The sequence below is a fragment of the Anabrus simplex genome, chromosome 2 (genome assembly GCF_040414725.1).
Source record: "Anabrus simplex isolate iqAnaSimp1 chromosome 2, ASM4041472v1, whole genome shotgun sequence".
In the NCBI taxonomy this organism is placed as follows: Eukaryota; Metazoa; Arthropoda; class Insecta; order Orthoptera; family Tettigoniidae; genus Anabrus; species Anabrus simplex.
In genome coordinates, this window is record NC_090266.1 from 715,177,631 (window position 1) to 715,204,668 (window position 27,038).

Sequence of the window (27,038 nt, forward strand, 5' to 3'; positions counted from 1 at the left end):
TTCTTGTTTCGCAGCTGTATTACGAAAGACACGGTCACAACTACCGGTACCATTTGTTTATTTCATTACGTCACTCAACAAGTTTTCGTTATAACACTAATACTTATTGAGAGACTAGCCTGGATAATCCTAACCTTGAATCCTATAATTTGCATAAATTATAACTTCTACGGTTATCCCTTGCACTAATTCTGGTACCTTCTTCCACCCTAGAGTTTGGGTGAGGTGCATTACGACACTTGAGTCTCATCAGCATGAAATCGTATCGGAAGAATGTACCGGAATTAGTGCAAAGGATAACCGTAGACGTTATAATTTATGCAAATTATAGGATTTAAGGTTAGGATTATCCAGGCTAGTCTCTCAATAAGTATTAGTGTTATAACGTAAACTTGTTGAGTGACGTAATGAAATAAACAAATGGTACCGGTAGTTATGACCATGTCTTTCGTAATAGGATGGATGGACTACTGCACCGCCATGTACTCCACAGACATGACAAGTGTGCCTTGGAAACCAACAACAACAACACCTCATCCATCACGAACTCTATAGATTGACAAGCGATCGTGACATTCAAATAAAATAATCGCAGGACCTTGGACAATCCTCAACAACACGAAGCAACATTACTACAGATTCTCAAATGTTGACACCCCTGAAAATGGTTATTTACAACATAACACAACATCGTATCATTTCCGTCGCGCCTATAATGAATCTAAAGTTCTCTACCGAACGATTCTCTTCTTAAGTAATGAAATCTATGTCCATACATTTATTATAAATGACAAAATCTCAGTTGCAATTCCTTGCTGACGAATGAGCTGGCTCGCTCGCCGAAACAGGTGGTCTACCTGGAAGGAAGACCCTTCTTGTTACCTCTATGAAAGCAAACACGTTATCTCTCCTAACTGTATTAAAATGAAATCTCGCTTCGTTGACAACTCACGTGAAAGACAATACTTAACCAATACAGAATATGAGAAAATATTTTATTTAAAACGTCACTTGAAATGTTCCTTGCCACCACGTCCTACGATTTCACGTAGGATCCTAACTATGGGATGACCCTATTCCCATACAATTAAATTACACAAATAAATCGTCGGGTTCCCTTCAATGACAAAATCCCAGCAACAATTAGCACTTCAACAATACAGAATTTCAACCACCTGAGTCACATTTCTTCCTAACTCTGCAAGACTTGAACCACTTGCTACCTGAAATTCTCTACACGACAATAATACGGAATATCTCTCTTTCGCGAACCACTATGCTGTTACATAAACGATCTGTGACAAACTAACCATCTCTCCTCGCATATCTGAGTCTGACAACAAAATATTTCAAAACCGAAACTCACAATTTGACTTACAAAAATGTTACCGTTATTTTCTCCTCATCAATTTTACACATATTTTGATAGACATTTGGAATAACACTTCCCTTCCACAAATCACATGCCCGTTTCGCCTCGTACATTCCTTGACAAATTCTACAGCTCCGACCATATTAAGACGCACGCTCCGCAACAGCTGGTGAATATCATTACTACACGATCGCTTTAAATGGTAATCCACGGATTACACCTACGTGACTTGCAATTTCACACTGAACAAAATTTCGTGATGAATTAATATCTCATCTTGGGCAAACAACAAATATAAGAATAAACGTACGGAAATGATACCCCGCTCTGCACATTACATTCGTTTTACAACCATCAAATCTACTATTGTACAGCATTTCACACGCTAGTTTCGAGGCTCTACCGGTTATTCAAGAAACATAAAATGACCTTTCGTCGTATACTCCTGACGTTTCCACGATATAAAAGGGTGACCAAAGTGTGTCACAGATACACAAATAAAATGGTGACATAATGAAATAAATAAATGCACTTTACAAAGGGTAGCTTAATTACCTGGAAGTCGTTCGTGGCCTTGCATCGTTACAGGCCCACCAGCCTCTCTCAATCTCCTATCTAGCCATCCCAACAGGTAGTGGCTTTACAAAACATATTTTTCCTTTCATCAGGATTCCTATACTGTGTGTAATGTTTTATATTGATTATTTTATATCATTCATCAGAAAATAATGGCATATACAAAAATATAGATGCCTTTCACACGTTTCTTCCTTGCACGGACCGAACACGTTTGTCGAAGCACCGATACGCACACGCAATACTTTATAATATAACAATAATAACGTCAACTGCGGGATTTCGGCATTAGAATGACCGTCTGTTGCCTGAACATAAATCTGAATGATGATTCCACATTTTGGAATACCGTCGACTTACCTTTTAACCTATCTCCACTTGGAGATTATGTTACAGCCACCTTCGACCAAACCTATCTTCTCTTTTGGGAATTAGTCTTCCCAATGTTGGTTTGCAATGTTATTCTAAAATGCGTGTAGTCGCCTCAAATTCACTAGACACAGTGGGCAATCGCAAATGGCGCGGCGTGGTTTTATAAATTTTTCTCCCACTCCCATGCTGTTTGCATTTACCGCCAAAAGTTTACTGGCACAGTTTTACCTCACAGAAAATGTAATTATGGCTGATTCTGAAATAACGCATAATTGTTTAGTTTAGTAGCGGTGCTGACGATAAGCATTAAAGGTTTCTCTTAACAAATTTGAGTCCTTAAATTAACTCATAAGCTAGATACATGTAACAGATTTTAAAAAACAGGCGCGTTTTCGGCTATTTTCCTTCTTGGGCTACTTAGCAGCCTAAAGCCTTTACCACTAAAAACCAAAGTTTCATTTACGACCCCCTGACGTTCACCACGGCGGTTTCGTCGCCAATTCGTCCTAAAACGGAATTTCAGCAAAAATAGTTCCGCGCCAAATTAGTTTGTATCCCTGCACACTCTACATGTGTGAGTGACGTAATTTCTGTTGCGTGAGAATGAGAATATCCCGCCTGTTCTCCACGTGCCACCTCTGGTCAGAAGTAAAATTTTAACTAGGGCTCCTCACGACCTGGTGCGCTGGAATTAAATGGTGCCTCATGTAATAAATTTAGGACTCTGGCTCCTTATGAGTTAAAGGTCATGGGTTCAGTATAAGCTACTACCAAATATCCCACAATAGCATAGGTCAATATTCTAGGACTGATTAACATAGATAGCACAAGCCCTTTAATATGGATCAGTAGCAACTCAGGATTAAAATAACTTTTATTAAAATGTGGCTCTTGGTCTCCTGAACATTTCAGCCAGCTCGACTTGTATTTGACATTCACGACAAACTCCGTTTTTAAGGAATGTGAATAACACAACGTCTTAGCTACGACGCTTCACGTGTAAATTAAGTGATGTTGGAAAGGGCGTCTGGTCTTAGACCCCTGCCAAAACTTTAGAACGCCGAGGTGAGTGTCTCTGGTGGTGGAGAGCTGCCTTTCTGAGCCCGAGTTTGCGGGTCCGATCCCGGCACATTGTAGTGATATCCGAAGATGTTGAACTATGCTGGCCTCGTGTCGGTAGATCTAATGGCATGCAAAAGAACTCCCGGGAAAAAAATTCTTGTACCTCGGTGTCACCGAAGAGAGTAGAAGTAGCAGAGTCCTGCAGCCAGGCCCAACGCGCAGCACTTCAAACCCACGGGCTCCGGCAGTCAGCCCGTGCAGTGCCGTTCTCTTCTGCCGCGGCAGCGTACTGGCCCACAGCACTGGTCTCATACAGCCCACCGCAGTCCATCGCACTGGGCGGGCTAAGTAGAATAACCATGAGTACTTCTCCACGATAACATGTGCGCCGTGCACAACGAAATGTTCACGTCACACTACTATTCGGATCATTCACTCTACGAATTCCCGTACGCTAATAACACATTTTAAATTAGGCTAATCACATTTTGAAAGTAAACGGTAGAGATTTCTCCTGCACTGAAATAATAATAATAATAATAATAATAATAATAATAATTAAAAACCAGACACTTTATTATAAACTAATATTCGTTTGCAATTGACATCAAGTTAACTGAAAATGAATCTAAATAACTCGAAGCATATTCATGGGACTTCATTCACGTTTACCTCAAAATAAAATACAAACAGAAATGACGTGCAATATGCCAACAACAAAAACAAACCTGAACATAACTTTTACTTAGTGTGGGTAGTTTATTGGTCATTGTTAATGTGGTGGAATTGAATTACTGTGAATGAAAAGAAGAGCATCAGCATTGTCTCGCAGTAGAAGAGACCGTCGTGCGTTGAGAATGACGCCCGCTGAACTGAAATTTATCTCTGAAGCTGAACTTGATACTTGCATACATATTACTTTCTTAGCGATCTGGTGAAGTTTTGAATAGTTTTGTCCATTTTTCTCCGATAGGACGCTATATTTATCTTCTTCCATTCCGCAATTTTGCTTTAAATTTTTTTCCAGCTCATCTGTTGGAATAGGAGCACCATGAACGCCAGGCCACGAAGAAAACTTCATTACTTTGGCAGGTTGTGGCATAGTCGTGGAGTCTGATGACACGGAAACATTAGAATGCTCGTCATTCAAGCACACCTCGTTCATCGTAAGTTTTGTATTTAGTCATAAAAAGACAAAATCAGTCCGAGTCCTTTAATCTACACTAATATAATAAAGAGAGAGGGCGAATTTTGTTAGTTTGTGTATATCTGGAGGGTAATCTCAGAAACTACTGGACCTATTCTAAAAATCCTTTTACTAATGTAAATATACATTATCCCTGAAAGACATGGGCTGTATTTTATTTTCGAAACAATTCGAGGTCGAGGGCAACGGGGGAGATATACAAATAATAGGCTAATATAGGCGAAATATCGAACTTGTCGTGCAAGAACGAGACTAAGCTCATTTTAAGCCTCTTGACCCAAAGAGCAAATCTCGGTAAGCCCTACGGGCCCGAAAACCATGTTTTAAGGCCCTAAAGCCGACCGTTATGGAGATATTGGCACCACCCTACCCCTGCTCTCGGAATCGGATAACGAGATGAACTGCCGTAACCATGACAACGCCAGTTCCAGGATTCTACAGCAGCGAGATTATGCGTGTACGTTTGGGCATAGCTGCCAACCAAAATTTGTGGACATAATCCCTGAGCATATCTAAAATATATCTCAAAAATTTAATGTTACAGACGTGAAGTGATATTTATAATCTCTTTTAAAAATAGACATATATTAATTTGTTTTCGGAAAAGACACTTAAGCGGCGTTAAAAAGGACTGAAATGTGGGTTGGCGTGAATTTTTAAGATGAGCATATCTACAGTATAACTCAAACACTTAACATGTTACAGATGTGAAAATTGTATTTTTAATATTTTAAAAATAATAAGCTGGTATTAATTTGCCTTTTTTTTAAAACCACTTAATGTGGAGGGGGATGAAAGGGACTGAAAAGGGGGTTGAATTAATTTTATTAGGGTACTGATATCTCAAAAACTGAAGTTGTTACAGACGTAAAAATTGGTATTTAGAGTCTCCTTTAAAAAGAAAGAAATAGGTATTCTTTTGGTTTTGGAAAATCCACTTAAGGGGGGGATGAAAGGACTGAAATATTAGTTGAGTTATTTGTATGAGGATACTTATATATAAGAAACCTAAAGATGTTGCAGACGTGAAAATGGGTATTTGAAATCACCTTTAAAAATAAAAACACTCATTTTTGGGGGGTAAAATTAACTTCGGAGGGGAGTTAAATAGGTGTTTAATTTTTTCATGAGGATGAAAACATCTCAAGAACTGAAGATGTTACAGTCGTGATAATTGGTATTTGACATTTCCTTTATCAATAAACACATATTTTTTTTCGGAAAACCACTTAAGGGACTGAAAAGAATTGAAAAAGCAGGTGAATTTTTAAAATGAGTACCGGTATATCTCCAGTGTATGTCAAAAACTTTACATGTTACAGACATGGAACTTGGTACTTGGAATGTCCTTTGAAAATAAAGAAACATGCCTCTCTTTTTTGTTTTCGGAAAATCCACGTGGGTGGGAGTGGGGCCGGGGCTGATAAAGGGGTTGAATTCTTTTTATGCGGATACTTATATCTCAAAACCTGAAGATGTTACAGATGTGGAAATATATATTTGTAATCTCCTTTAAAAATAAACGTTTTTTTACTTGAGAAAAGACGTTCTCACGAGTACAGTTCTATGTCGCATGGTAATCTCAGCCCCAAAAGGCAATACCGCGAATTTGGTTTACATAGAGTTTCCGGGGTAAATGAAACTCAGTTTTTCAGTCAGGTTTTATACATCAGGAATGTTCAGATAATGTCTTTGTACAGTAACGAGGAACGATTACTTTTATCAAATTACGAAATCCACCAGGGAAGCCGCGGGTAACTGCTAGTGTGTACAAAAAATTCACCGCAAATCGTACAGCACACAAAATTAATGTCTTTCCCATCACCGTCAACGGCAGGTTTGAATACCAACCAAATACGACTTTTAAGTTTAGGATCCGGTTCAGAAGTCTTGAATTGTGCGGTTTTTAGTTCGTTTGTTGCTTCTTTTTATACTTCACGGTTTTTCGCAATGGTTTCTTTTCTTTTGGAACTACAGTCCACATTCGTTTCCGGTAACAGGATAGACGGAGAAGTCAAACTGATAACGACAGCAAATTTGATCAGCTCCACTCGACCGTAATGCAACGCACTCCGCTGACACGCAGTACACTGTACACATTGAAGCAGTCATCCCATAGAACTACCACATCGCTGTCCTTGGCTCACCGCGTACGAATGACAGGCGCACCCAGACCGGCTCGTCCGATGATGTCACGGGCTTCGTACGTTCGAGCCTTTCAAAGCCCACTGCAGTCTACTGCCGAAGCAGCTCATGGGCTGGGCCTCTCAGCAGGACTTTGAGAAGTAGTTCGTAAAACATAAAACGAATAACATCATCAAAACTTCAGAGTGAAATGGCTCCAGACACCTGAAATAATTAGGACTCACATTATTATTATTATTATTATTAGTCCGCCTGTGTGGCGTAGTGGTTAGTGTGACTAGCTGCCAACCCCGGAGGCCCGGGTTCGATTCCCGGCTCTGCCACGAAATTTGAAATGTGCTACGAGCTCTTGAACGGGGTCCACTCAGCCTCGGGAGGTCAACTGAGTGGAGGGCGGTCTGATTCCCACCTCAGCCATCCTGGAAGTGGTTTTCCACTTCTCCTCCAGGCAAATGCCGGGATGGTACCTAACTTAAGGCCACGGCCGTTTCCTTCCCTCTTCCTTGTCTATCCCTTCCGTTATTCCCATCCCCACACAAGGCCCTTGTTCAGCATAGTAGGCGAGGCCTACTGGGCGAGGTACTTGCCCTCCTCCCCAGTTTCATCCCCCGACCCAAAAGTCTCGCGCTCCAGGAAACTGCCCTTGAGGCGGTAGAGGTAGGATCCCTCGCTGAATCCGAGGGAAAAACCAACTCTGGATGGTAAACAGATTGAGAAAGAAAGAAAGAAAGAAAGAAAGAAAGAATTATTATTATTATTATTATTATTATTATTATTATTATTATTATTATTATTATTATTATTATTATTATTATTATTATTATTATTATTATTATTATTTAGGGGCTGCCTGGCCCCGGCGGAAAAGGCATGCTGGGTTCACCCGGAAGGACGTGGGATCGATTTTTATTTTGTTTTATTAAGGACGGTGGTGGCCTTAACCTAGTTTTAGTGCAGTCCGTATTATTACGCGTTTAATTTTAAGGAAGTAGAATAATTTGTTAATTAGTACTAATTATTGTATTTGAGGTATGGTAGAATTTAAACGGTATCAACAGTAGTAGCCGTGCACGGTAAGACACGTGAGGGATGTCACCATGGATGTCAAAGCTAGGTTTGTTAAATTAGGTTTAAGATGACTCCGGAAACCACCTTGAGGGTCATCTTCCGGTTTCCTCTAACAGTCCCTCTAAGAAAATGCTAGGGCATTCAATTCCCAGTCTAGGAGCACTCTCCTAAATTTTAGAAATTGGTGATATTAGGAGAGATTATTATAACACAGGCGGTTAGTTATCCCCACTCGATGAACACACAGGGGTGATGACGGTGGTGTCTCTATCACTTACCTGAAGCAACAACAACAGTGTTTTAACACTTACAACTGAGATAACAAATTAGAGTGTTTCTGGCAGCTGCTCTATACTTACGACGTTCATTTTAATTTTTGATTCCTTAAAATATTAAATAAATTGTTTAACATTCAATGTAAAAAAATTGTCAATATTGTCAATATTGTCAATATACGTCGTATATTAATGTATACTGTCTTTATTTTCTGTGACCGGGCGAGTTGGCCGTGTGGTTAGGGGCGCGCAGCTGTGAGCTTGCATCCGGGAGATAGTGTGTTCGAGCCCCACTGTCGGCAGCCTTGAAAATTATTTTCTGTGGTTTCCCATTGTCACACTAGGCAAATGCTGGGACTGTACCTTAATTAAGGCCACGGCCGTTTCCTTCCCACTCCTAGGCCTTTCCTATCCCATCGTCGCCATAAGACCTATCTGTGTCGGTGCGAAGTAAATCAAATTGTAATAAATATATTTTTGTGTATTAAATTATCCTAATTAAAATCTTCTCTTTTTCAGAGTTATTCTCCAAACAACAGTGTTCAAGTTTTTCCTGTTCTTTTAATCTTGTTAGCTGCTCAACGTCCAAATATCTCTGGTAAGTTTCGGTAATACTGGAATAATAAAAGTCTAGAACTAGGAAGGAAGCAGCCGTGGTCTTATTTAATGAACAGGCCCGGTGTATACCTGGTATGAGAATGTGAAAATCATCTTCAGGGTTGCCAACGGTAAGTTTCGAACCTACAATCCCCCGAATGTAAGTATACAGCTAGACTATCAGTACTGCGCAGCCAAATCTTCCTGCCTTTTTCAATCCAAGGAAAATATTAACCTAATTGGGTTATCATATAATAATAGCCCAATAATAATAATAATAATAATAATAATAATAATAATAATAATAATAATAATAATAATAATACGGCGGGGTGATACCTCAGTCCAGAAGTCCAGAAAATCACCGGGCGAATTGGCCGTGCCGTTAGGAGCGCGCAGCTGTGAGCTCGCATCCAGGAGATAGTGGGTTCGAACCCCACTGTCGGCAGCCCTGAAGATGGTTTTCCGTGGTTTCCCATTTTCACACCAGGCAAAGGGGCCTCTACCTTAATTAAGGCCACGGCCGCTTCCTTCCCGTTCTTAGGCCTTTCCTCTCCCATCGTCGCCATAAGATCTATCTGTGTCGGTGCGACGTAAAGCAACTAGCAAAAATGCAGAATATTGGGGAAAACTAGGAATAAAAGGACTATAATTTGAAAACCAGTAGCTAGTCGGAAATTTAGTGCTGAGTTACTTGCTTTCACATTACATCTCACAAAATGTAATGAATTTGCTTCTTTTTGTGTTGACAGGTGGTTGTTCATTACGTATTAATTGTTCAGCATCGTTGACATTCATGGCACTCAGTCACGTCAAATGTCAATCAGCCCCCTTCCAGTCGAGTGAAGTAAAATTTTGTGCGTATATTTCCGTTAGAAAATGTATTTGAATTTTATGACGTGCAGTGAGTGAAACATTAACCGGAATTTTTAGACGACGGTGATATTTTGATATGTTACAATTACATTGAAGCAAGTGGGTTATATTTCGTGTAAGGAACATTGTGATCAACATCCCGTCCTCTAAGACTGTGGCGTCCTCTCTGATGTGTCTATATATTATGTAAGTAACCATTACCATATGTTAGATACTACCGGGCGAGTTAGTCGTGCGGTTGGGTCGCGCAGCTGTGAGCTTGCATCCGGGAGATAATGGGTTTGAACCCCACTGTCGGCAGCCCCGAAGATGGTTTGCCGTTGTTTCCTATTTTCACACAAGGCAAATGCCGGGGATGTACCGTAATTAAGGCCACGGTCGCTTCTTTCCAACTAGTCTTTTCCTATCCCATCGTCGCCGTAAGACCTATCTGTGTCGGTGCGACGTAAAGCAACTTGTAATAAAAAGAGATTAAAAATCGTTATCTTTTTGGACACCAATGCGCGCTGGAGCTTGTCATTCCACCACCGCACCTGTCTGTCCACGAAACGCTTTCCTGGTTTTGTCAGTCCTACTGTTTCATTCGCACGCGATCGAATTCGTGCAGCGATCACACCCCAGGTATCCTTCACAAGGCGGTCAGTATTCAGGAGGGGGAAGATGTTGTCCATTAGCACTGTTGCTTTGACATGAAGCTTCCAGCGCTTGATGCGTTCTGTGGTGGTGACAGGTCAGACAGGTGGGTGAAGGTGAAACTGAAATTCAAGAACTAGGAAGCTATGCTGGGGAGCGTCCACCATGCACTCATTCGAAACCATTCCTTGAATAGCTAACATGGCTGTTGAGGTCTCCACCGATTAACAGATGTTCCCCGGCATCAATAGAATGGATGTATGACTCTCGTTCTGTCCAAAATCGATCTTGTTCCTCTAGTGGGCATCCTATCACCTGTGGTGCATAACAAGACACGATGTGTATAATTGTTGACTCGGTGAAAACTCGGATGTCAGTCAAGCGATCATATATAAGGGCTACGTAGTAGTGCTGGCTACTAAGTGTATAATTCGAAGCAGTGCATCGATTCAGTGTCCGAGTAAATAGATTCACAGGAACGGCGAGCTCACGGCACATGATTCAGTTGAATCGCAGCAGACAGTGCTGAGTGGCTCACTCACGGATCAGTGAGTGAGACTCAACACACACACGGTTCATTATCGGCACACTGGAAATTGGCGAAGAGCCGAATTTCCGCTGCGGGCGAGACATACAGAGCCATGGCACACTGAAAAATCGTACGCAATCACGGCTCAATGAGACACAACACACACACACACGGTTCATATTGGCACAGTGGACAATGGCGGGGAGCCGAACTTCCGTTGCAGCGAGATATAACAGAGCCATAGTACACTGAAAGAATCGTACGCTAAGACGGGCTCTCGCTCTCAGCTCCCTTGAAAATAATACCCATTTACATTCACTGTCCTCTTCTTACAGGGAGGTTTAAATAATATATGGATTTATTTGCAGTGTTAGAAAGGTAGTCAAAACATAATTCCAAAGTAACCAGCTAGTAAATAGGTAGGCTATTAGGTTCTTCTATTTATTAGTTTAATGAATCAGTATTATAACTTAGTTCATATTCGACAATTAATCAACTCAATTCTTTAGCCTACCTTATGATTAAAAGTCATGCTCGTAACCACTCGAAATTGCCTGTTTTATATTGGGAAGAACCGCTCAGTATTTTCTCAGTTCATGTGGCACATCATTCCACAAAACTTCAGTAATCCAATCACGAGATCACCGGTGTACGTGGACAGTAGGTAAATAAGCCGACTGACGCGATAACTTGAATAAAAATACGTTGAATCAGAAAGCCACAGGGCTACTCTGCATCTCGGGTAGCCTATACAAAATATGACGATTTCAAAATCCTCTACTGACAGAGACATATTATCAAAGATGACCGAGCGCGTTTGCCGTACGGTAAGGGTCGCGTATCTATGAGCTTGCATTCGGGGGATGGTGGGTTCGAATCCTATAGTCAGCAGCCGTTAAGATGGTTTTACGTGGTTTCCTATTTTCACACCCGGCAAATGCTGGTGTTGTACCTTAATTAAGGCCACGGCCGCTTCCTTTCCACTCCAAGCCCATCGTCGCCATAAGGCCTGTCTGTGTCGGTGGGAGGTAAAGCAACTTATTTGATTTATATTTAATATGTAGGCTACTTTTTGCTACTTTTTGCTAACACAGGTATATTTACATCTAATTATATATATAATAGAGTTGTGACTTTCAGAGATATGAGGGAAAACCGTAAGTTAGTGTATAAAATTTGAGTTATGTCAGTTCTTCCTCTTCTTCTTCTTCTCCTTATTCTTACTTTTATTATTATTAACTACGTAAATTTTGTACTGTAATATAACGAACATGTATAGTACCGCACAAGTGCCCATTTTCCCTGCATTTCATGTTTAAGTTATTTGTTTTGTATTGTGTACTTACCGTGAATACAATGAAATTTCCATGTTCTTAGAAATCATTTAAGAAAAGACAAGACAAACGATTGATAGGGAATCTCCCACCTGGGCGACAGCTCTAAATGCAGATCACTGATGATTGTGCGTACAGATTTTTTTTCATCTAATTCTATATACGTATTTAATGGCGTTGTCACTGTGAGGGAAAGGCTTTGTAACATCAAAATTTGTTGTGAAGAGGTGACTGTCAGGAAAAACCTGAATCTGAAAGCCAGATGACGCGTAGGAAAGCAGTTCATAGAATGAAGACCAGATGGCAGCAGCAAGCTTTGAATGTTGTTGCTGCTGTCTTATCAGTAGACACTACACAGATGTAATAGGAACGATGGCTCTAATGTGCCGTGAGTCGGATCACTGTATCGATTCAGTAACGTGAACCGAATCAAATGAATCGATTCAGTCAAATGTATCGAATATCCCATCACTACTACGTAGGCGATGTTATCTCACACTCTCTCGGAGACGGCAATTGCCACGCCATTTCGCCAGGATATTTTGCCATAGTACGCTGTATAAGAGGCTACATTACTCAACAATATCACAGGTTTTCGCCAATTTCCATTTTTGCTACTGGATACAGGCAGTGTCTACCTGTCTTAGCTTGGGTGATTCGGCCAACTCGCAGCTGCGTTCAGTCATTGTCCCATTGCTGATCGTCATAAATTGGGTAATTTGCTCCAGCCTTGGACAGGTAGCCCTCGCACATTTCTCACACCAATCGGGCGGCACCGGATTGATGAAGGCATCAAATATATATATATATACACACCATTGCCATTCCATATAGTACGATATCCACAAGTCAAATTTCTCTGGTTTCTACGCTGGCAGCCTCATCTCAATATGCCGGCACCTGGTGGCCGGGGCCTTTCAATTATTATTTTACTTTAAATTTGCCACTAGGGCTAATAACTCTATTTGCAAATTAAGCATATTGTGTAATTAACTGATTTACTTTCTGGTGTCTAGAAGCCCTTTCAAACACTCTCAAAGTGTAAGGTTAATTATATTTTTGGATTGCTCCAAACCTCTCCTCCTGCCCAATTTTCACACCCGCTAGGGCTGGTGCTCGAAGCCCCCCCACCCCACACACACTTCTCGTATTAAATATCCCAGTCCAAAGTCCTTTCCTCTCTCAGCTGTCATGGCTAAGATTGACCGAACAACGTAAATACTACGCTGTTTCCGTCCTCCACAGTGCTCTGCAAACAAGCAAACCAGACTATTTCAGAATAGACTTTAAATACCCCTACGCTTTTGGTAGAGCTCCCTCAAGGTCATCCACGCGATCCCTATTGTCCATTCCCATTCATCGTAGTAAATCATTTATACCTGCTACCATACGTGTAATAAAATATGGTTTGGCATAATATCAGGCTTCATAACCAGAGTCCCGCCATATAAGAAATAGTAATGGGATATTCGATTCATTTTACTGAATCGATTCATTTGATTCCGTTCATGTTACTGAATCGATACAGTGATCCGATTCACGGCACGTTAGAGACACCGTTCGTATTACATCTGTGTAGTGTCTACTGATAAGACAGCAGCAACAACATTCCAAGCTTGCTGCTGCCATCTGGTCTTCATTGTATGAACTGATTTCCTACGCGTCATCTGGCTTTCAGATTCAGGTTTCTCCTGGCAGCCACCTCTTCGCATCAAATGTTGATGTTACAAAACCTTTCCCTCACTGACAACTCCATCAAATAAGTATATAGACTTAGATGAAAAATATCTGTACGCACAATCATCAGTGATCTGCATTTAGAGCTGTCGCCCAGGTGGAAGATTCCCTATCAATTATTTGCCTAGTCTTTTCTTAAACGATTTCAAAGAACATGGAAATTTCATTGCATTCACGGTATGTACACAATACAAAACAAATAACTTAAACATGAAATGCAGGGAAAAATAGGCACTTGTGTGGTACTATACAGGCTCGTTATATTACAGTGCAAAACTTACGTAGTTAATAAGAAGAAGAAGAATAAGAAGAAGGAGGAGAAGAAGAAGAAGAAGAAGAAGAAGCACTTACATACGGTAAATCAAATTTTATATGCTAACTTATGGTGTTCCCTCAGATCGCGGAAAGTCGCAACTCCATTATATATATGGAATTAGATGTAAATATACCTGTGTTCGCAATAAGAAGCCTGCATATTAAATATAAATCAAATAAGTTGCTTTACCTCGCACCGACAGAGACAGGCCTTATGGGGACGATGGGCTTGGAGTGGAAAGGAAGCGGCCGTGGCCTTAATTAATGTACAGCACCAGCATTTGCCTGGTGTGAAAATAGGAAACCACGTAAAACCATCTTAACGGCTGCCGACGATAGGATTCGAACCCACCATCCCCCGAATGCAAACTCATAGCCACGCGACCCTAACCGCACTGCAAACTCGCTCGGTCATCTTTGAAAAATGTCTCTATCTGTAGCGGATTTTTTAAATCGTCATATTTTGTATAGGCTACCCGAGATGCAGAGTAGCCCTGTGGCTTTCTGATTCAACATATTTTTATTTAAGTTATTGCGTCAGTTGGCTCACTTAACCACTGTCCACGTACACCGGTGATCTCGTGATTGGATTATTGAAGTCTTGCGCAATGACGTGACACACGAACTGAGAAAATACTGAGCGGTTCTTCCCAATATAAAACAGACAATTTCAAGTGGACACGAGCATGACTTTTAGTCGTAAGGTAGGCTACAGAGTTGAGATGATTAATTGTCGAATGTCAACTAAGTTATAATACTGATTCATTAAACTAATAAATAGAAGAACCTAATAACATACTTATGTACTAGCTAGTTACTTTGAAATTATGTTTTGACTACCTTTTTAACACTGCAAATAAATCCATATATTATTTAAACCTCCTTGTAAGAAGAGGATAGTGAATGCAAATAGGTATTATTTTCAAAAGAGCTGAGAGCGAGAGCCCGTCTTAGCGAACGATTCTTTCAGTGTGCCATGGCTCTGTATGTCTCGCTGCAGCGGAAGTTCGGCTCCAAGCCAATGTCCACTGTGCCGATATGAACCGTGTGTGTGTTGTGTCGCACTGAGCCGTGATTGCGTACGATCCTTTCAGTGTGCCATGGCTCTGTATGTCTCGCCCGCAGCGGAAGTTCGGCTCTTCGCCAATTTCCAGTGTGCCGACAATGAACCGTGTGTGTGTTGTGTCTCACTCACTGATCCGTGAGTGAGCCACTCAGCACTGTCTGCTGCGAGTCAACTGAATCGTGTGCCGTGACCTCACCGTTCCTGAGAATCGATTCACTCTGACACTTCAATGAATCGATGCACTGCTTCGAATCATACACTCAGTAGGCAACACTAATAAGAAAGACATCAAAGGCAATAAAATAAACTGAAACTGCTCCTGGGATTCGCCCCTGAATTTAGTGCATGAATAAAGTCAGAAATGATAGCTGATATTTATTGTATGCAATTATTTTCATATTGGTTCGTATTGATACAAGCACATAAATAGAAATAAGGATTCCACCTAATCAATACATATTTATTTATATGTGACTATTTATATATATCACATAATGGGACTAGTTTCAATCATATAATGATCATCCTCAGCCACTTATAACTTACACATTAAAAATTAGGTGATGTGCTCATGAGGTGTGTTGTGAAGTTTGATGTGTCGTAAAAAAAGTAAAATTTTGCATCTTGTGACGTCAGAACAGGTGTAAATTCTGAAAATTAAAATTACTTCTAATGCCATTCACACTGAATGAAATAGTTCTTTGATGACTGTCAAATTCATTCCATATAATTAGTTGAGTCTCTGGAAAGTGCTTCTATGAGAATTTCAGCATTCACATAGGCTAATCATGAATGTCAAATGAGTGCTATCTGTTGAAACCCACAAATTGGGTAATAAAATGATGCTGAGGTGAAAAACTGCCAATTTTATTATTATTATTATTATTATTATTATTATTATTATTATTATTATTATTATTATTATTATTATTATTATTATTATTATTATTATAAACTCTGTACCTAACTTCAATAAAAAACAAGGCACGTGTTGCATGCACGTCGATCCCTATTCAGCAACTACTTGTGCGCACACCATGCTCCAGTCTGCCTCTAATCACAAGATTCCAGTAATTCAGCCACTTTAATGCTGGGGCTGTACCTTAATTAAGGCTACGGTCACTTCCTTCCAACTCCTAGGCCTTTCCTATCCCATCGTCGCCATAAGACCTATCTGTGTCGGTGCGACGTAAAGCCAATAGCAAAAAAAAAAAAACAGCCACATTGGCTGGCTTCCTTTACCTAGTCCAGTTCACATTAGGCAGCTCCTCAGTTGGCACCACAAGGGTGAGTAAGCGGCGTTCTACCAGTCAGTCCTGGATTAAAGTCCTTGGGCAACCTGGAGCCTTCAGCTACGGGGCTAGCTGGCAAACCATCTCCATACAGGCCATGAGCGCCTTTGGAGGAGTGGAAAGTGAAGGCTCCTACTATCCGCAAACTCGGCACTAACAAGGAAACTGTTTGGGTTGCACCAGACCCATTACAATGAAAGTTGGCAGAATGTTCAATTAAGACATCGGAAACTTAACGGTAACAGTCACTCTACCGTAAAATGCTGTTTACGTACTTAAAATTAGTAATTCGTTGCGCCGGGCTGAGTGGCTCAGAAGGTTGAAGTCAGAAGGCCAGCACCTCAACTGTCTGAGCCACTCAGCCTGGCTGTGATTGTATTATTATCGATACTGTTTACATTTGCTTTCACGTTCAATGTGCAATACATTTTTAACATTTGAGTACCGGGCGAGTTGGCCGAGCGCGTAGAGGCGCGCGGCTGTGAGCTTGCATCCGGGAGATAGTAGGTTCGAATCCCACTATCGGCAGCCCTGAAGATGGTTTTCCGTGGTTTCCCATTTTCACACCAGGCAAATGCTGGGGCTGTACCTTAATTAAGGCCACGGCCGCTTCCTTCCAACTCCTAGGCCTTTCCTATCCCATCGTCGCCATAAGACCTATCTGTGTCGGTGCGACGTAAAGCCCCTAGCAAAAAAAAACAAAAAACATTTGAGTATAAAAGAATTTTGATATAGATTTAAATTTGTTTTAAAATGTGTTTAATAGACTTTTGCATGTTACTCCGTCATGTCACGTATTCTCAGTAGAAGTAACACATCAATGGTGGAGATTTCTTGTTCTTGCTCCACGGTATTTCAATGCTGCTTCAAGGGCATTGAATCCTTCATTACGTGTTATTTTAACACTAGGATTTCTTCCCCTTTTGTTTCTTTTCTACCGTTGTTAACGATGCCGACAATGTCTTCATCAGTCACTTCAAGCCGGTGATCAAGAACAAACTACTCACTGAGGTCTCCGTCAAACGCATCTGCACATCCAGGGATTTATTTAAGTAAAGGCAACATAAGAAGGCGAATAGCGCTTGCCAAACAGACGTTTAGTAATAACAGAAACGTTCTGATCAGTGCAAATTTAGATTTTGGAATTAGAAAAAAAAAAATATTTGAGATGTATTTTGTATTGAACGTGTCATTGTATGGATGTGAATGTTGGACACTCAGAGATCAGGAGTGGAAACGAATAGAAGCGTTTGAGATGTGGGTCTGGAGACAAATGCTATTGATTAAAAGGGTTGAAAAGAGAACCAACAAAAGCATTCTGCAAGAAATTCAAGGGAAGTTAATGCTAACGATACAGAGCAAAAGAATTTAATTCACTGGCCATATCTTGCGACATAATCCATCTAACCAATCTGCTGGAATAGAAAATCACGGGGAAAAAAGGCCAAAGACGACCAGCGAAGAAATTCCTTCAACACATGGCACATATTCATCTTTATGGTTCCTACTACGAAATGAAGCGAGGAGCTGAGAACAGAGAACAATGGTTGCATACACTAGACATTGCCTTTAGACATTGATGATGAAGGCAACATATTGTCCATGTTTTCCATGCTAATTACTTCACTGTCAGAATTTTTCTCTGGATCCTTCTCTCTTAACAACACTTCCTACGATTTGCAGACTGTGTCGGATAAAACGGAATGTTGGATGAGCGAAGGTCGGTTAAGCGGGACTCTACTGTATATCAAAGTATTAGTGTTTTAATACTTCTGTATCTTTTATTATGGAAGCTGTGAAATTTTGGTCATCTACAGTATGTACGAACCTGCACGCTATTAACACAGGGTGTTCTCGAAAATGTTGGAAGGAGTCAGGAAACAACACAGAAATCTCTATGAACATATGCCCTACGGTCGATCGTTGTGATTTACAAAATTTCCAACTTTGTACGGGAAGTGTTGGCAGTGGTCTTACCTGGCACATCCCACATCCAGTAGCTGTCGCCATGTTTGTGTACCAGCAGGGATACCACATTCTAGAAGTGCTCGAAACGTACATCATGCACCCGAATGCACGCCTGAACACGCCACATTGGTTGTCGGACACGTTCGAAAACTCCGAGCTTCAATGGAAACCTTGTTCCACAAGCTGGCGAAGTCCTACAATATCCGTTTTTTTTTTTTTTTTTTTTTTTTTTTGCTTAACGTCGCACCGACACAGATATGTCTTACGGCGACGATGGGATAGGAAACGTCTAGGATGTGGAAGGAAGCGGCCGTGGTCTTAATTGAGGTACAGCCCCGGCATTTGGCTGGTGTGAAAATGGGAAACCACGGAAAACCATCTTTAGGGCTGCCTACAGTGAGGCTCCAACCCACTATCTCCCGATTACTGGATACTGGCCGCACTTAAGCGACTGCAGCTATCGAGCTCGGTTGCAATATCCGTAAGGCATGCCTGACTCCAGAATTAATCTTAAATACGAACTATACCCACATTATGCCTTTGCTGGCGGGACCTAGTGTTTACAGCGCACTATGTCTTCTGGTATGGGCTAGAGCAATCTTGTTATTTTCATTGATCTGTCTCAACTTTATCCTTGGCTTTGACAAAATGAAAGTGACTGAGGTATGAGTGATGCTAGTAATGCCATTCCTTCTGCAGCCAGACCCTGCTATGAATGGTGTGAAAAGATTGCTCATAAGGTCGGTTGGTGCATGCATTTCAGTGGGCTTGGCAGACTGATATGTAATAGCAACTTCTGGCTCGGTGAGGAAGCAACGGGGAACTACCTCACTCCTCAATTCCCTAGTACGCCTCTTCAGTGCTGCCTAGGCCATCTATAACAGCTGATGGCGGAGCTGTTGAGGATCCAACCAGCCTTCGGGCTGAGGACTAAACATACATACATACCCACATTTCAGCTAATTACTAAACGAGGCTGTTCGGAGGTCCGATTCGTTGGCTGAATGATCAGCGTACTGACCTTCGGAAGTAATAGGGCGTGGTGGTGTGGCCAAAAACAACACAAAAAGTCACTGTGAACATATGTCCTACGGTCGTTCGTTTACAAGCTAAGCGTCTTTTAGTTATTAACAAATGGCGTGTGGCTTCCGAAGTTATAATAATTTCGTGTGGCTATTTCTAGCCGGGTGCAGCCCTTGTAAGGCAGACCCTCCGATGAGGGTGGGCGGCATCTGCCATATGTAGGTAACTGCGTGGAGGATAGTGTTGTGTGTGGTGTGTGAGTTGCAGGGATGTTGGGGACAGCACAAACACCCAGCCCTCGAGCCACTGTAATTAACCAATGAAGGTTAAAATCTCAGACCCGGTCGGGAATCAAATCCGGGACCTTCTGAATGTAAGATTACAGCCACTTAACCAACACACTCGGTTCAGTAGAAACTACTAGTAATAGTTTCATGTGAATATTGATGATGATGATTGTTGCTTAAAGGGGCCTAACATCTAGGTGATCGGCCCCGTGTGGATATTAAAGCCGGATGCAGCCCTTGTACGACACGCTCTCCGATTAGGGTGGGTGACATCTGTCGTGTATGGGAAGCTACGTGTTGTTAAAGTGGAGGATACTGTTGTGTGTAGTATGTGAGATGCAGGAGTGTTGCAGGCAGCACAAACACCCAGACCCCGGGAATCGAACCCGGGGCCCTGAAACCGGAAGGCAAAGACACTGACCACTCAGCCAAAGATCTAAACTAAAGAAATCACCAAAACCTTTATATATGTGTAGTGAAAAATGTATTTCACACACAGCTTCAGATACCAATTTGAACGTTTCACTGATACGTAATCGCATTTAAAGACGAACACATGTACGTATCCCACCGCTGGGCTCAAACCGATAGTTAACTTTCAACTTACTGTAGTTGTAAAATAAACGTTTTGCTTTACTGGTGAGTTTCTGCAAACTCATTGGTTTCATATGCGTCTCCTGTATCTCTGCTTATTCTTTTTTTCCTCCACCAGGGATGAGATTAATAGACTTTGAAACGTAAAAATTTTAAAGAGTGAGGCTGATAACAACGATATCGAAAGTCCATTACATGAAACAGCACGGCCACTAAAATTACAAACAAAACCTTACAAAGGCGCTGAACAGACATTTTTTGTGGCTTACCCACCGTACTTCAGTGTGCGGGAGCAACTCGCTGCAAACAGAGTCAATTATTCCAAAGCGGATAACAATTACTTGTGAGGAACTGGTTTGTCCTTATGACTAAATTACTGGTTTCTTCAGCCAGTAACCGAACTAGTAATGGATTTGATTGTTTTCTTACACAATGCCTCTGGATGTATAACACAATGCAAGATAAATACATTGATTTGATTCTATCTTACCGGGCGAGTTGGCCGTGCGCGTAGAGGCGTGCGGCTGTGAGCTTGCATCCGGGAGATAGTAGGTTCGAATCCCACTATCGGCAGCCCTGAAGATGGTTTTCCGTGGTTTCCCATTTTCACGCCAGGCAAATGCTGGGGCTGTACCTTAATTAAGGCCACGGCCGCTTCCTTCCAACTCCTAGGCCTTTCCTATCCCATCGTCGCCATAAGACCTATCTGTGTCGGTGCGACGTAAAACCGCTAGCAAAAAAAAAAAAAAAAGATTCTATCTTAGACAAGATAATAAACTTTTGGGCTTTTGCCGTGTCCGAAAACAAGGTGAAATTCTTCAAGTATCGCAGAAAACTTTGCTCCACATCTTCAGAAGAAAATTTCGTCTGTTCACGAGCAAGATTTCTCTAATAATGGAGGTTTGAATTTAAGAATGCTTTACCGTTGGTCTATAGTTCGTCATTAAATGGCTTACTGTACGCTAGACTTCCGAGTGGGAAGTGACCTTCCTTAATAGAGAAGTCTCGCTCGCGAACAGACGAGATTTCCTTCTGAAGACGGGGAGCAAAGTTCTTTGTGAAACGCAAAGAATTTCATCTCGTTTTCTGACAGAGCAAAAGCCCGAAAGCATACTATCATGTCTACAATTATGGACCGTGAAAGCATCAATCTAAATATGATTCGATCCTCAGAAGCCTCCAAGACCACGTGTTAATCTCGCCACTCTGAACAGCATTAAATTTATTCTCATGCTTATTTTGTGCACATTTCGGTAACTCTTCGAATATGATGACATAGTATTTAGGCCTATTTGTTTTGATAGTGATTTTTAACGCAGCACTAACACAGAGTATTTCGATGGCAGTGAGAAGGGGAGAGGCTAGGACAGGGAAGGAAGCGGCAATGGTGTTATTAAAGGTACAGCCCCGCCATTCGGGATACCCGTGTGTAAAGATGTCAATCGTGCAAAAACATCTTCAATCTTACTGGTGGTGGGGAATATCCCTCCTTAATTGCGTAAATAAATTTTAGTAATTGATTAGTATTTCTAACATATGAATAATCAAGAACAAATGAAAGATAAGACAAATTAGGTATGACGCCCTTCACGTTAGGGGATATCTTGTCTGTAATGTCTACCAGCGAACTAATATCTTTTGAAGTGTACATTGTTATAACAATAGGCTAATGTTGTAACGTTCCAGACGTCACAATGTAATTATGTTAATGTTATTATGTGTAATTAATTCAGGAATTTAACGTCATGATATTTATCTTGGTATGTAATTTTATTATAATTCAGGTTTGATCATTTGCTCACTATCATTTCATTACTTTGTAACTACGACTTGTAAACGAGGGCTGAATATCCTAATATTCACTTAGATTCTTGCGACATTCGTTTAAATTTAACTTGCAGTAGATTTCCTCTATCTTGCCACATCACCGAGGAAGAAGGAAGGACAAATTTAGACATCAAATTCTGGGAAAAGCGAGCACGTGTTCAAGCGTTGTAACGAAAGCTACCGTATTTCGACCAGAATAATTCAAACTGATCACCGCCTATATTTTCAAAGGAGCGTCATGTTGCCATGGATACTGAGTGAAAGGGCTAATAGAAGAACAGTTGATATCATGGTTAAGACCCATCAACTCTAATATCTGGAGTGGGGAGAGACGTGTCAACTGATTGTACCACGTGTAGCGACCTGTAATTAGAGCCAGAGAAGGTTATAAAAGGGCGTGTTGGAGCTCTTGGCTTCATTCTTCTTGATTCTGCATTCGTTATTATTAATCTTCTTGATTCTTCGATCTTGTATTTCGCTGTAGGTCTGAGAACTTGTCTTATGGTTGTTGTACCATAGTGGACTAGTGTGATAGTTTATCACTTCTACATTAATTACTTCATTACCACGACGTGGTACTTAGGAATTTCTGAATGAGGGGTGTATAGCCACTCTCATCAGGAAGTACGTACAGCTCGGCTACTAGACCGGTTTGTACCAGTCTAAGACAATAGGTAGTATTAAACTAGATAGAAATGAAACTTCAGGGAACATTTTCAGTAAAGTTGGAAGGATTATTAATTGAGTATCCTCTCCACATAACCCAAGGAGGTTTTTCTAACTATGACTTAGGGCTCATCTCCAATATATGGAATAGAGCATAATAGGGAGTGTTAGTGTTGAAGCCATCTTCCAATTAGTGGGAGGTGCACTTAGCAAGGCAGGAATGGTACTTAGCTGCAGATGAAGAGATCTCAAAGACGACCGGTGATGTTCCAGCTACAAGGATGGAAGCTTTCCAAGGACCAGCAGAACAAGACTACATGGTGAGCAAGCGAGTTAAAAATATTGCAAGTTTTCGCGAAGTAGAGTCATTCAACTTTTTGTTAAATTCATTTCCTATTTTAAATTCAGTTCTCGTTAAACCGTCGTCATTTATATTCAATATAATAAATAGTATTTTCCTAGTTCACTTTAATCAATCTGCCTTAATTAGCCTTTTGATTTCTAATTCTCCTGCTTAATGATTAGTGCACTATCACCCCACCCCTGTGATAAGAGTCCGTCCAAGCTTGATTATAAATTTTTATCTTTAAGTCATCAACTTAAAGATTGGCGCCCTTAGCTTGCATGGTTGCATTTCTCGTTCAATGATTGTTCTCCAAGAGGGGAAGTCACATAAATGCCGCTCCAACGTAGGGCGAGAAAATCATTAAGTACGGAGCAGTTAATGACAGTAACGATATCAGAATTCGTATTATGGGCAAAATTTGGATATCCACGTTGCATTAGGAGTGTTTGATTGTGGGGAGGGTCATGGCTGATCAGACGAAAGAGGAGAGGATGTTGCGCAGTGGACGGGCGATAAAAGGCAATAACGTATTGAGTTCAGAGGAAGAGTTGTGTAGTCTAGTAGAGGAAATTGAAGATAGAAGTGTAAGTAGTATGGAGAGTGAAGGCAAGCAGAAAGAAGTCAGTATGGAGTCAGATGATAGTAGGATGGGGGGCGAAGCGGAAGTAAACACTAACAATGAAAGTAATAATAATGATCAGTTAATGGGAATGATGCAGTTAATGTTGAGTAAGATAGAGGACAGTAAATCTGAAAAAAAGTGAATTAGAACAAACTAACACTAAAATTGAGAATATTAAATATGAACTTAAAGAACAGTTAGAGCAAACTAAAGCTGAATTAAGCAGGGAGATGAGGGAAAATAAGGAGGAAGCGAATCGGAGAATGGACGAACACAGTAGGCAGTTACGCGATCTGGTGGTAAAAAATGAACATTTTAATAAGCGATTAGAGGACCAGAAAAGTGAATATGAACGGCAAGGGAAAGAGGTAGAAGAAAAGTTTGCGGAGCAGAGAAGTAAATTCCTGGAATTAATGGGGAAGGAAAACAACTCTACTAGGGAGGAAGTAATGAGGCAGGTCACTAGTATTGATAAAAGAGTTGAGACTCAAAAAGGGGAAATACGGGTATTCAAAGACCACGTACAACAAGAGATTGACACAGTAAAGCTTAGAATAGAAGATGAGACCCGGGCAAGTGAAGAAAGGTTTGCGATAGCTGAAGAGAATAAGATTGAAATTAGGACATTGAAAGAGAAGCAGGTTAATTTGGAGAGCGAGATTGATAGGAGAGACAAAGATGTAGAATGCCGGATGGAGAAAGCAGAAAATCAGTTAAAACAGGTGGCAAAGGATAAACAGGTTTTCACGGGAAAGCAATGTCTAGGAAATAGCTACATTAGGGAAATTGAACTACCTAAATTTAATGGGAAACAAACGAACACGCTAGATTTCCTTAAGATGATAGAAAAACGATTTGAAAAGCGTCTAGAGGAAGGGTCTATGAACTGGGAAGACGTTATGGAAAATATTGACCATGCTTTTGTAGGAGAAACTCGGTCTTGGTTCATGGTATATAGGCAAACGATGACGAACCTGAAAGAATTCAGAAATAAGTTTAGAGAGAAATTCTGGAATGAAGCGATACAAGCTCGGGAGAGAGAAAGGGTGGTATTTGGGAGGTACAAACAGCATGAGGGAGTCACTATGACCGAGTACTTCCTGGCCCATGTCATGATTTGTCAGAACTTAGATGGTATAACCGAGGGGTCTGATGTAGTAAGACTACTTTTGAGACATTTTCCGGACAGGGTGAGAGAAGCGGCCTGCATGCAAAGAGTTGGTACTATTCAGGAGATGGAGAACCTACTAGGCAGTTTTGATGCTTTAGGTAACCTTAGGAGTAGAACGGAGAATATACAGAGCTTTAGTCATCACAACGGAATGAGACATAACGGAAGAATACAGAATCACGAAGCTCGCAATCAGTTCAGACCTCAGCATAACAGTAGGAGCGGAGCACCTGAATATAGGACAGGAAATTCCCAACGGGGGCCAGAGCAATGTATTAATGAGTCCAACGTCAATACACAAAGGGAACCTTTAAACTAACTAGAGGCTGTAATGTTAGGTCAGAATTCCAGCCTAGTACGAAGGTAGCGAAGTGTCTTGTCATGAAAGTGTTACCATATGACCTAGATGTTAGAGACGATTTGTTGTATGAACCCGAGCAGAATAATGGAGATTCAAGTAATAAAGTAGTCAATCCCGTTGTTAAATTGAAAGTCTGGGGGGCGTGGGTTAAAGTTTTTATTGATTCTGGTAGCCAAATATCATGTATTAGTTCTCAGTGGTATAAGTCATTAGTGAAACAGGGTATTCAGTTGGAGGAAATGCCTGTTAAGTCTACTTTCATCATTACGGCTGTTGGAAAGAGGTCTAAGCAAATTTGTAAACAAGTAGCTGTTCCGATCTGTATTAATAATTTTATTAGCGTTCAGATATGTTTGGTAATTCCGCATTTGATATTTGATCTTATCTTGGGATCTGACTGGTTAACGTTAAAATTGGCTCAGTTAAATTACAATGATTTAGTGCTAAATTTGAGGTGGAATAATGAGGATATCAAGGTCAAGTTTGAGGAGGAAATTCAGAGGAAAACGGAAGTTAGTACAGTGTGGAGAATGAGAGAGGTTTCTAAAGTTAATGAAGAGGCTAGTGAGGGCCTGAAGTTGTGCCAGTTGTGGATTAATGAGGATAAAATATGTGGCTTGAAAGAAGCCGTAAGTAGAAATCATTTAAATGAAGTCCAGAAGGACAAGTTATTTGAAGTGTTGTGTGAACACGTGGAGATTTTTTCCGAGAAACCTGGTGTTACCCATCTGTACGAGCATTCTTTTTCTGTGCTGGATAAGACTCCATTCAGCGGACCGCGGTATCCGATACCACACAAATATGCCATAGCCGTAGAGGATCAAATTCAAGCTATGTTAGCAGACGATGTGATTGAATTATCAAACAGTCAATACGTTAATCCCTTAATTGTCGTGCCTAAGTCTGATGGATCAATACGTCTGTGTATTGAATGCGAGAGCGAAGTGAATGGTTCATATAACAGTAGTTTACGGAGATACCTGTCGTGTGAGGTGGCTGAACCGGATTGTGAGATATAGGTCAGTAATTCGGGGAAGTTGCTACCTGTTATGTCAGACTACGAGGGGAATGAGTTTGCCTCTCAATTGTGGTGGTATTTCCTAGTTGTGTTTGTAAACAAGGGAGGTGTTTGTGTGTAGCGGTAGAGTTACGTTCGTTCATTGACGATAGATCATCTGTTTTCCGTATGTGAGGCCATGAAATTTTATATCTTATCTGTTTTCTGAGATGTTACCGAAGGCTAATTAAAGCTGACGACGGCAAACAATCAATTTTCCCGTATGTGCATTTCTAACTTGCAATCATTTTACCGTGAGCTTAAATCGCGTGTGTATTCGTGTGGAGTGTATTGCATCCTGCTTCAAGATAAGGTTGAAACATTCGAGAGAGTGATTGTGTAAATTGGTTGTATCATTTGTTTTCCATGGTTTTAATGTAAAAGATTGGAAGAGAACGTGTTACTGCTATCTAGCAAAGAATGTCGGAAAGATGGGGAGTAAAAGGACTAATAGACACTCGGGAGAGTTTGTAATCTGAATTGTATATATATTATGTTATATTCTCAAAGATAATCTTGTTTTTTTTTTAATGGAAAGTTGCTCGTGTTGGGCATAATTTAGTATCTAAACCTCAAGATGAACTGAAATAACAGACATTCGCAATGGTAAGCAGTCTAAGAGAGATATGGAAACAGTGAGAAATAATTAATTGTATGAAA